The sequence below is a fragment of the Arvicola amphibius genome, chromosome 5 (genome assembly GCF_903992535.2).
Source record: "Arvicola amphibius chromosome 5, mArvAmp1.2, whole genome shotgun sequence".
NCBI lineage: Eukaryota > Metazoa > Chordata > Mammalia > Rodentia > Cricetidae > Arvicola > Arvicola amphibius.
The window spans coordinates 80,446,534-80,458,176 of record NC_052051.1 but is presented as its reverse complement, the minus strand read 5'-3'; the positions used below and the strand labels follow the sequence as shown (position 1 = coordinate 80,458,176).

General features: G+C 40.6%; 1 pseudogene; it reads right to left on the bottom strand.

Moving 5' to 3' along the window:
* Window positions 1-8,298: 8,298 nt before the first annotated feature.
* Window positions 8,299-9,230, bottom strand: LOC119815724 (annotated as a pseudogene).
* Between the last annotated feature and the right edge of the window lie 2,413 nt (window positions 9,231-11,643).

The window sequence follows — 11,643 nt, the reverse complement described above, 5'->3', positions numbered from 1 at the left end:
ATTCTGTAGGCTGACATTTTGTCTTGTTGACCATTTCCTTTGTTTACAGAAGCTTTTCAGTTTCAGGAAGTCCCATTTATTGTTTCTCTCAGTGTCTGTGCTACTGGGGTTATATTTAGGAAGAGGTCTCCTGTGCTAGTGCATTCAAGTGTGCTTCCCACTTTCTCTTCTATGAGGTTCAGTGTGGTTGACTTTATATTGAGGTCTTTGATCCATTTGAACTTGAGTTTTGTGCATGGTGATAGATATGGATCTAATTTCATTCTTCTACATTTGATATCCAGTTATTCCAGCACCATTTGATAAATTTGCTTTCTTTTTTCCATTTGATAATTTTTGCTTTTTTGTCAAAAATCAGATGTTCGTAGGTGTGTAGATTAATATCTGGGTCTTTGATTTAGTTCTATTGGTCCTTCTGTCTGTTTTTATGCCGATATCAGACTGTTTTCAGTATGTATCTCTGTAGCAGAGTTTGAAGTCAGGGATGGTAATGCCTCTAGAAGTTCCTTTTTTGTTTGCTTTGGCTATCCTGAGTTTTTTACTTTACCATATGAGGTTGAGTACCGTTCTTTCGAGGTCTGTGAAGAATTTTGCTGGGAGTTTGATAGGCATTATGTTAAACCTGTAGATTGCTTTTGGTACGATTGTCATTTTTACTATGTTATTTCTACCTACCTAAGAGCATGGGAGATCTTTCCACTTTCTGGTGCCTTCTTCAATTTCTTTCTTCAAAGATTTAAAGTTTTTATCATACTGCTCTTCCACTTATTTGGTTAGAGTTACTCTGATATTTTATGTTATTTGTGGCTATTGTGAAGGGTGATGCTTTTCTGATTTCTTTCTCAGCCCATTTATCCTCTGTGTAAAGGAGGGCTACTGATTCTTTTGAGTTAATCTTGTATTCCGCTACATTACTAAAAGTGTTTATGAGTTGTAGAAGTTCCTTGGTAGAACTTTTGGGGCCATTTATATAACTATCATATCATCAGCAAATAGTGAGACTTTGACTTCTTCTCTACTGATTTGTATCTCCTTGATATCCTTTATTTTTTGTCTTATTGCTCTAGCTAGGACCTCAAGAATTATTTTGAATAGATATGGAGAGAGTGGATAACCTTGTCCTGTTCCTGATTTCAGTAGGGTCACTGTGAGTTTCTCTCTAGTTTGATGTTGACTGTTGGATTGCTGTATATTGCCTTCATTATGTTTAGGTATGTTCCTTGTATCCCTGCTCTCTCTAAGACCTTTATCATGAAGGGATGTTGTAATTGTCAAGGGCTTTTTCAGCATCTAATGAAATGATTATTTTTTTCCAGTTTGTTTATATGGTGGATTACGTTGACAGATTTTCATATATTGAACCATCCCTGCAGCTCTTTTCTTTGATAAAGCCAACTTGATCATGGCGGATGATTTTTCTGATGTGTTCTTGGATTTGATTTTCCAGTATTTTATTGAGTATTTTTACATCAATGTTCATGAGTGAGGTTGGTCTATAATTCTCTTTCTTAGTAATGTCTTTATGTGGTTTGGGTAATTGTAGCCTCATAAATAGAGTTTGGCAATGTTCCTTCTGTTTCTATTGTGTGGAACAATTTAAGGAGTATTGGTATTAATTCTTCTTTGAAAATCTTGTAGAGTTCTGAGCTGAAACCATCTGGTCCTGGGCTTTTTTTTGGTTGGGAGATTTTGATGGTTGTTTCTATTTCTTTAGCAGTTATAGGTCTATTTAATTTTCTTACATGGTCTTGATTTAATTTTGATAAGTGTAGAAAATTGCAGAAAATTGTCCATTTTCTTTAAGTTTTTCAATTTTGTGGAGTACAGGTTTTTGAAATATGACCTGATGATTCTCTGGATATCCTCTGTGTCTGTCATTATGTCCCCCTTTCATTTCTGATTTTGTTTATTTGGATATTCTCTCTCTGCTTTTTGATTAGTTTGGATAAAGGTTTGTCTATTTTTGATTTGTTCAAAGAACCAACTATTTGTTTCATTGATTCTTTGTGTTGTTTTCTTTGATTTTATTTTGTTGATTTCAGCTCTCAATTTGATTATTTCCTTCCATCTAGTTCTTCTGGGTGAGTTTCCTTCCTTTTGTTTTAGAGTTTTCAATTGTTCTGTTAATTTACTAATGTGTGATTTTTCCAGCTTCTTCATGTAGGCATTTAGTGTTATTAATTTTTCTCTTAACACTGCTTTCATTTTGTCCCATAAATTTGGGTAAGTTGTGTGGTCATTTTCATTGAATTTTAGGAAGTCCTTAATTTCTTCCTTAATTCATTGATGCTTCTGATGAGCATTGTTTAATTTTCATGTGTTTATGGGCTTTCTGAAGTTAGTGTTGGTGTTGAATTCTAGTTTTAAGCCATGGTGATCTGATAAGATACATGGGGTTATTCCAATTTTTTTTATCTGTTGAGGTTTCTTTTGTTATCTAGTACATGGTCAATTTTTGAGAAGGTTCCATGAGGTGCTGAGAATAAGGTATATTCTTTTATGTTTGGATGGAATGTTCTATAGATATCTAAGTTCATTTGAGTCTGTTAGTTCCCTTATTTCTCTGGTAATTTTCTGTCTGACAGACCTATCCAGTTGTAAGAGCATTGAAGTCTCCCACTATTAGTGTGAGGGGCTTCATGTGTGTTTTAGAAGTGTTTCTTTTGCATTTGAGAGTGCCCTTATATTTGGAGCATAGATGTTCAGTATTTCGATTTCCTTTTGATGGATTTTTCCTGTGACTAATATGAAATGTCCTTCTTTGTCTCTTTTGATTGATTCTCATTTGAAGTCTATTTTGTTAGATATGAGGATAGATACACCAGCTTGTTTCTTAGGTCCATTTGATTGGAAGTTTTTTGCCAATCCTTTACTCTGAGGCAATGTCTGTCTTTGAAGTTGAGGTGTCTATCTGGTATGCAGCAGAAGGATGGATTCTGTTTTTTTTTCTTTTTAAATCCAGTCTGTTAGCCTGTATCTTTTAATAGGTGAGTTGAGTCCATTTATATTATGGGATATCAATCACCAGAGATTGCTTGCTTTTGTTATTTTAGTTTTTATTGTTGGCGATGTTATTTTGTGTGTTTTCTCCTTCTTTGGAATTTGCTGCTGTGAGATCACCAATTGTCTTTGTTTCTGTTAATGTATCCAACTTCCTTGGGTTGGAATTTTCTTTCTAGTATTTTGTGTAGGGCTGGGTTTATGATTAGGTATTGGTTAAATCTGGTTGTGTCATGGAATATCTTGTTTTATCCTTCCATGGTGATTAAAAGTTTTGCTGGATATAGTCGTCTGGGCTGGCATCCGTAGTTTCTTAATGTCTGCATAATGCTTGACCAGGATCTTCTGTCTTTCACTGCTTCCATTGATAAGTCAGGTATAATTCTGATAGGTCTGCCTTTATATTACTTTATATATTACTTAGCCTTTTCCTTTGCAGCTCTTAATATTCTTTCTTTATTTTGTTTATTTTGTGTGTGTGTTTTGATTATTATGTGACAAGGGAACTTTTTTTTTGATCCAGTCTATTTGGTATTCTGAAAGCTTCTTGCATCTTCATAGGCATATCTTTCTTTAGGTTGGGAAAGTTTTCTTCTATGATTTTGTTAAATATATTTTCTGTGCTCTTGAGTTGGACTTCCCCTTCTTCTATACCTATTATTCTTGGGTTTGGTCTTTTCATGGTGTCCCATATTTCCTGGATATTTTGAGCTAAGCCTTTGTTAGATTTAATGTTTTCTTTGACCAATGAGTCTATTTCCTCTATTGTATCTTCAGCACCTGAGATTCTCTCTTCCATCTCTTCTATTCTGCTGTTTATGCCTGCATTTGTTGTTTTTGATCATTTTATCATGATTTCTGTTTTTATAATTCCCTCAGCTTGTGTTTTCTTTATTATCTCTATTTCAGTTTTTAAGTCTTGAATAATTTTTTTCATATGTTTAATTGATTTTTCTTGGTTTTCTTTAAGGGATTTGTTGACATCATCCAATTTTTTTTGTCTTTTCCTTAATTTTTTTAGGGAATTTTTTATTTCCTCTTTAAGGGCCTCAAACATTCTCTTAAAGTTATTTTTAGGTCATTTTCTTCTTCATCATCTATATTTGGTTGTTCAAGTCTTGCTGTTGTAGGGCCACTAATTTTTACTGGTGTCGTGTTGCTCTTTGTGGTGTTGAGTATGTTCCTCTGATTGGTGTAGTTGGTGCTGCCTGTGACTCTGGTGATTAATCTTCTAGGTGCCAGTGGATCCAAGGCTCAGATGGTTGCTCCTTGTGGTACAGTCAGAGCCACAGTTCTAGTTACCCTGTTGGTCGCTCCATGTTCCTCGAGTTTACTTAGTGCTCCCAGGGTTAGCTCTGCAACACCAGGGGTCATTTGGTTCTGCACCCACAGAGATTGATTGCTTGGAGTTTTTTCTGCTGAGGTTGATGCCTTGGGCCTGCTCTGGCAGAAGTCACTGGCTCAGGCCTGCTACCTAAGAGGTTGCTAATCTTGCCTGGTCCAGCAGAGGTTTCTGTTTTTGACCTGCTCCCTCATTGGTGGCTTCCTTGTGCTTGTCCTTGGTCCTGCAGAGTTCTCTGACTTGGGCCTGCTCCCGCAGAGATTTATACCTAAGAGCTTGCTGACTCACTCTTGTTCCAGTAGAAGTTGCTGGCTCAGACCTTTTTCTGTAGGTGTCCCTTGTGCCTGCTTGGGCCTGGTCCTGCAGAAGTCCTGGCTCCGGCATATTCCCTCAGAGTTTTCAGACTCATGCCCAGACCTACAGAGGTCTCTGGTTCCTGCCCACTCCTCCAGAGGTTCCTGACTCACTCACAAACCCACAGAGGTCTCTGATTTCAGCCTACTCCCTCAGCAGTTACTCCCTGTACCTGTTCCTCTGGAGTTTGCTACCTCAAGCCTGCTCTGGTCTAGGTAGCTGGCTCAGACCTGTTTCTTTAGATGTCCCTGGTCTGGGCCTGCTCCTGTGGAGGTCCCTGTCTTAGGCCAGGTCCTGCAAAGGTCTCTTGCTCCTGTCTATTCCCTCGAAGTCCCAGACTCACAGAGGTCCTGGCTCAGGCCTACTCCCTTGGAGGTCTCAGACTCATGCCTGGGCCTACAGAGGTCTCTGGTTCCTGCCTACTCCCTTGGTGGTCCCAGACTCTGTATATCTCTTGTTTTAAGTGTGGATATGAACATTTAAAATCTTAATTGTTACCATTAAATTACTACTTCCTGTGGCTGTTCAAACTTACCATGCCGTCTGTGATGTGCTGGTGTCCCCTCTCCACGTCATTGCTCAAGCTTGGTATGATACTTGAATATTGTGTCTGTAAGGTTGAGCATGTCTTTATATTTGTGTTGACTGTTTATGACTTCTCTCCTCTGTGTTACCTATGTATGTTTTTGTTCATTTTCCCATTGTCTGTTCATATTATTTGTCTGTAGACTTTTTTTTTATATAACCCAGGCATTCAACTGCTGATAAAAAGTATGTGGTGTCTCCATAACCTGTATCCTGCATTTTTTCTTTATATTTTGTGTCTTTTCAATCAAAACTTTAAGATTTTGATCTAGTCAATCTTTTTCTTAACCTGTGAGTATATTGCTTTATTTGGGATTTAGGTAAACTTTGCAGAGTTAAGGACTTAGTATGCTTACCTCTAATTTCTTTCATTATTTTGATATTAGACATTTAATCAGTATGAAAACATTTATTAACTTTTCACATTGAATTCATCATATATCTGTCCCCTCATATGGCATATTAAATAATAGCAAATGGAGTTAATACTGTATACCAACATCAATGGATTAAATGATAATCCCTGAATAGACATGCTCAAATGCCATTGTGTCAGGTTTTGAAATGATGAGGAAGAAGGCATTTTGGTTCATTTACTGTCATGTAGAGATTTATATTTCTCATATCTTTTCAAGTTAAATCAAATATTTTGTTAATTATTTGAGAATTTTTTGCATATACACAATGCATTTTGGTCACATTCCTTCTCCATATCTTCCCCTAACTCTTCCAGGGTCTGCCAACATTCTCCCATCCTAAGTCCTCTGTTTTTTTCTTACACCCACCAAGCACACTTTGTGCTGCCCATATACTCGTGGGCGTGTGCCCTCCACTGGAGTTGTTGACATCTTAAAAAGGAGGGTCTCACATCTTAAAAAAAGCTGACCCTCCTTGAGAAGTGACCAGTGGTCAATAGCCCCTCATAGGTTTGGGAGCTTGTGAGCCCCTCCCTGTTCACAGTTTATTTTATATAGTAAGCATCTCAACTTCTAATATCATTTACATTAATACCTATTTTTGCATAATATGGTTTGCTTCTTTGAGTGAGATCTATTTGTAAGCATAGACACCTTACATGACTGATGAATTAATTTGGATCACTCTGTTTCTGAAAGCTTTTCAGATATTGACCCTTCTGGCTCTTGTCTTTTTTACCTCTCTTCTCCTTTATCCTCACTGATTAAAAATTCAAGACTTACAATGAACTAAATTAATTAATTAAAATGTCAAGACATACTATAAGGTGGAGGAGATGCTTCCTACTTACTACTCAGGAGGTGAATAACTAAGTCATACCAAAGACTGCTTCAGATCAATAATACAAAGAGATATGAGAAATATTGTCAAAATACAAACAGATAATCCATAAAAGAGAAGCTATTATCAATAATATATTTAATCTTATTCATAATTAATGAACCATTGCTTAGAAACACAAGCATTCTACCCAGACACACGAAAACCAGACACTGTATTATCTTAGGAGCTAATACCTTACTATTCCACTTTCTAGAGGGCTGCAGTTCTGCCATCAGAGGAGAGCTGGTGCCTTCCCCAGTCTGAAGAAATTAAGTGAACAGGGCCTCAAGAGCAGGTTCCCTTACTGGAAGGGAATATGAATGGATATGGATATGGAAGAATTAAGTGACAACTTGAAAAAAGGGAGATTTTGGGGAAGGTCTTTGCTCATCTTGAAGATCAGCATAAATGTAGCATCTCCTTTTTAGACTGATGGTGAGCAAGTTGGTAGAATGCTGAGAGCTCAGCAATTACCATAACCAACTATGCCCTGGGCATTATAATCATTATGAAACTAAAGGTCACCACTACTCCTCTTCTCTCTGAGAACTGAGGTGTCTTCTGCAATGCATGTGTATATCCTTATGTTGTGTAATCCTGATGAGGATGGTTCAGATGGGTGCCTGTGACCCCGAGGCTAATCAGAGTACTCCATTCCTTTGGAGAAAGTTGAGTCAGGGATCAGTCATGACTCAACTTTGTTTAGTGAGCAGCAGCCTAGAAGTCTAGGTGAAACCACTGATGGGGAGTGTTTTGTTGGCCTTGCTAATATAAGAGAATGGTGTCCAGAGCTTTGGGATTGTCCTTGCTTTATAATAAAATAACACGGGAGGAAGCAGAATTGAGAGAAAGATTCCTGTTGGTGCCATGTGAGTTCTGGATGCAGGTATGGCCATACAAGAAAACATCCAGTTTCCTTGTCACTGGGGACCACAGTGTATGTCAATGTGAGTTCAGTTTTTTCTTATAAATATTTATTTGTTTCCACAATTCATTTCTTCGCCAAAGTCTGGTTTTATATTATTTATGTTTTTACATTTTTTTTATTTTAAGTTATATAGGTTTATTTATTTCCGTTCCCATTTTTACAGAGTAAAAGATCACATTTTAGTAGAGTCAATTCATAGGCACTTGGGAGCACTGATTTCTCATGAGCAAACAAGAGGGACGGACAGCGATGTGTAAGGTTTGGATGGCCACGAGGATGGGCCTTTTCCCGGACACCAAGCTCACGTGTGCTTGCCAGCCTCTCCAGGAGCCCTGTCCAGATGAGAAGTAAACAAAGGCAGAACATGTTCTGCCACGCCCAGAATGTAGGCTAAGGCTTGAGGCTACAGACTGCAAGAGTACCCAGGTAGGCAAGGCCCTTTGATGCACCGGTAGGCACAACGGCTCTTATCCCCTGGGTTCAACACCCATAAACATGGCATATTCACTTTCAGAAGACCTGAGTGAATGAGTCTAATTAATGCTTTTACAAAAAACAGCAAGGTTTCGGGGGGGGAAAGATGCTCTCTGTAAGGCACAGAAAAACACACAGAAGTGAACAGACTAAAGCAGAGAATTAGATCTCAATGGAGGAATCTTATTACTGCAACTAGTCAAACAGTTACTTCAAAGAGACTGCAAGGGATGGCCCATTGAGCAGCTCATGACCAGCCTTGCGACCACCGCCCAGAGTGTGCTCGTCCTTGTCCCGTGGTTGGCTGGGGGTGCTGCCGAGGGACTATTGAAGCATCACTTGTATTTGGAAAATCCTTCTCCGCTCTTCTTGCCCAGCTTCTTCTGGGCCACCAGATTATTCATGGAAGAACTTGGCTGAAACAGGGGGTTCGCTGGGTCCATTTCATGCCACCCATCCAAGATGAACTTAGAAGTATCCAGGCCAACGTAGTCAAGAAGTTCAAATGGCCCCACGGGTAGCCAGCTCCCAAATTCATCGCCCGCTGTATCAATGTCCTCCTTAGATGCATCACCTCACTCGTGCAGCCTGACGGCTTCTATGAGGTACGGCACCAAGAGACGGTTCACGATAAATCCAGGAGTGTCCTTGCAAGAAACAGGATGCTTTCCTATGGTTGTACAAAAGTCGATCAGAGATTTAAAAGTCTTCTGACTAGTCATCGGTGTTTTACTGACCTCCACAAGCTTCATCATGGGGACTGGGTTGAAGAAATGGAGGCCAGCAAAGCGCGCTTGTGATCTCCAGAGAAGAGGTGTTGCAGGCAAAGATGGTGTGTTCAGCAGCGAACTTGTCCAGCCGCTGGAACAGCTCATTATTCAACTTCAGATTCTCCACGACAACCTCTACCACCAGGTCCGTGCACGATGGAGGCTGCGTCGGTGCTGGTGGAGAGGAAGCTCAGGGTCTTCGCCATGTACTCGTCGCCAGCCTTAGGGTTTTCTGCAAACTTCTTCTTTGCCACTCTCTTCAGACTGTCCTCAATTCTCTTCTTGGATTTTGCCAGGATGTCCTCTGTTTGGTCCACCAATACTACCGTATGGCCGGTTGCTGCAGCCACTGCACGATGCCCGCCCCCATCAGCCGGCCGCCAATGACCGTCACATGCTTGATCAGAATCTTCTTGGCAGCAGCAGCCTCGGAGGAGGAGGACATGGAGCACACTAACTGCCTGGTCACGAACGTCATGGCGCAGCGGAGAAGGGGAGAAGGGTAGATAAGACGGCGCAAGAGGCCCTAGCACTTCGCGGTGACGGTGGGGGAGCTGTTTTTAGAATTTATTATTTGTTTTTTTTTGTTTGTTTGTTTGTTTGTTTTCGAGACAGGGTTTCTCTGTAGCTTTAGTGCCTGTCCTGGAACTAGCTCTTGTAGACCAGGCTGGCCTCGAACTCACAAAGATCCACCTGCCCCTGCCTCCCGAGTGCTGGGATTAAAGGCGTGGTTTTACAATTTTTAAATTTGTTTTACATACCAACCACAGTTCTTCCTCCCCCCCCACCTCCCACTCTCCTCCCTCCCACTCTCCTCCCTCCCTCCCTCCCTTCCTCCCTCCCTCCCTCCCTCCCTCCCTCCCTCCCTCCCTCCCTCCCTCCAAACCTACCACCTATCCACTTCTCCAAAAGGGTAAGACATCCCATGGGGAGTCAACAAAGCCTGGCACATTAAGTTCAGGCATTGTCAAGTCTCTCTCCACTTGCATCAAGGCTGAGCAGGGCATCCCACCATAGGGAATGGGCTCCAAAAAGCCAGCTCAAGCACCAGGGATAGATCCTGGTACCTCTGTCAGGCAATCAAGCTACACAACTGTTGTCCACATGCAGCGGGCCCAGTCTAGTCCCATGCAGGCTCACAGCTCTCAGCCCAGAGTTTGTGAGCCCAAGTTTCCATGAACTTGGTTCAGCTGTCTCTGTAGATTTTCCCATCAAGATCTTGACCCCCCCCTTGCTCATATAATCCTTCCTCCCTCTCTTCAATTGAACTCCCGGAGCTCAGTCTGGTGCTTGATCTCTGTATCTGTTTCCATTACTTACTTGATGAAGGCACTATGATAACAGTTAGGGTCGTCACCAATCTGATTACAGGGGAAAGGCCTGTTCAGGCACCCTCTTCACTACTGGTAGAAGTCTTAGCTGGAGTCATCCCTGTGGATTCCTGGGAATTTCCCTAGCACCAGGTTTCTCCCTAACCCCACAATGACTCTATGGGGATATCTCTGTCATTGTTCTCCCACTCTATCCCTCCCCAGACTCGACCATCCCATATGTTCTTATCCCCTATCCTGTCCCATCTTTTCCCAGTTTACCCAGGAGATCTTATCTATTTCCCCTTCCCAGGATGATCCATGCATCCTTCATTGGGTTCTTCATGTGTCCTTGCCTCTCTGGAGCTGAGGATTATAGTCTGGTTATCCTTTGCTTTACATCTAGTATCCACTTATGAGTGAGTACATTTGTGTTTGTCTTTCTGGGTTTGGGTTCCCTCACTTAGGATGATTTTTTTCTAGTTCTATCCATTTGCCTGCAAATTTCATATCATTTTTTACAATTGAATAATACTCCATTGTGTAAATGTTTCATATTTGCTTTATCCATTTTTCAGTTGAGGGGCATCTAGGTTGTTTCTAGGTTCTGGCTATTACAAATAATGCTGCTGTACACACAACTGAGCAAGTGTCCTTTTGGTATGGTTGAGCATCCTTTGGGTATATTCCCAAAAGTGGTATCAAAATAGGTTGAGATTTTGCCATAGTAAATGCTAAGGGTTTTTTTTTTTTTTTTTTGTAGGACAGTTTAGGAAAAATTATTTGAAACAGGCATGGAACTTTATAATTGCATCCATATGCAGACTCCCTGGCATTCTGTGCCAGGGAGTCTTCTATTCCAGCCAGGATAGCAGAAGACTTCTTGGGAATTCAGTTGGAAATGAGGGAGTTAAAGAAAACTGAACTCTCATGGCTCTATAATATCAGCTTTTATTTTTCTTAGAACGTTAAGAATGCTGTTTGGCAGGGAAATCACAAAAGTGGAAACAGCGGGGTTTTCTTAAAGCACAGCAGTCTGAGGTTGTCAATTAATTCACCGCCTGGCCACCTACTGTCCATTCGGAAACGCTTCCTATTAACATACAGCACCCTAGGACTTCTTGGAGGTGTCAGGGCTTGAAAGTAATTCATGAGAAAGAAAAAAAAAAAAAACAGAAAGAAATTAGGGGAAAAGCTCCATGCCACACACACACAAAAGCTTAATTTAAGGCATTGCACAGTGGGTTGGCATGGGACACCCAGGTTGCGTTAATACATTTTGGTAAGCAGATGTCTTTAAAGTGAGGCTCAGAAGTTGGTTCCTTCCCAGACCCTGTGGGATACCTTAGTCATTTCAAAGTTTTGTAAAATTATAAATTGATACTTCAATGTTGCTCCTCCAAATTAACTTTGGGTTTGTCACAAATGGCAGGGGCATTTGTGGTGATCAACCAGAAAACTCCAGAAGTCTGCCTGTCTGTCCTGTTCTATGGACTTGCCATTATGGCCATGTACTGTCTCCTTTTGTGTGTTAACTTAACACAAGCTGGAGTCACCAGAGAGGAAGGAGCCTCATTTGAG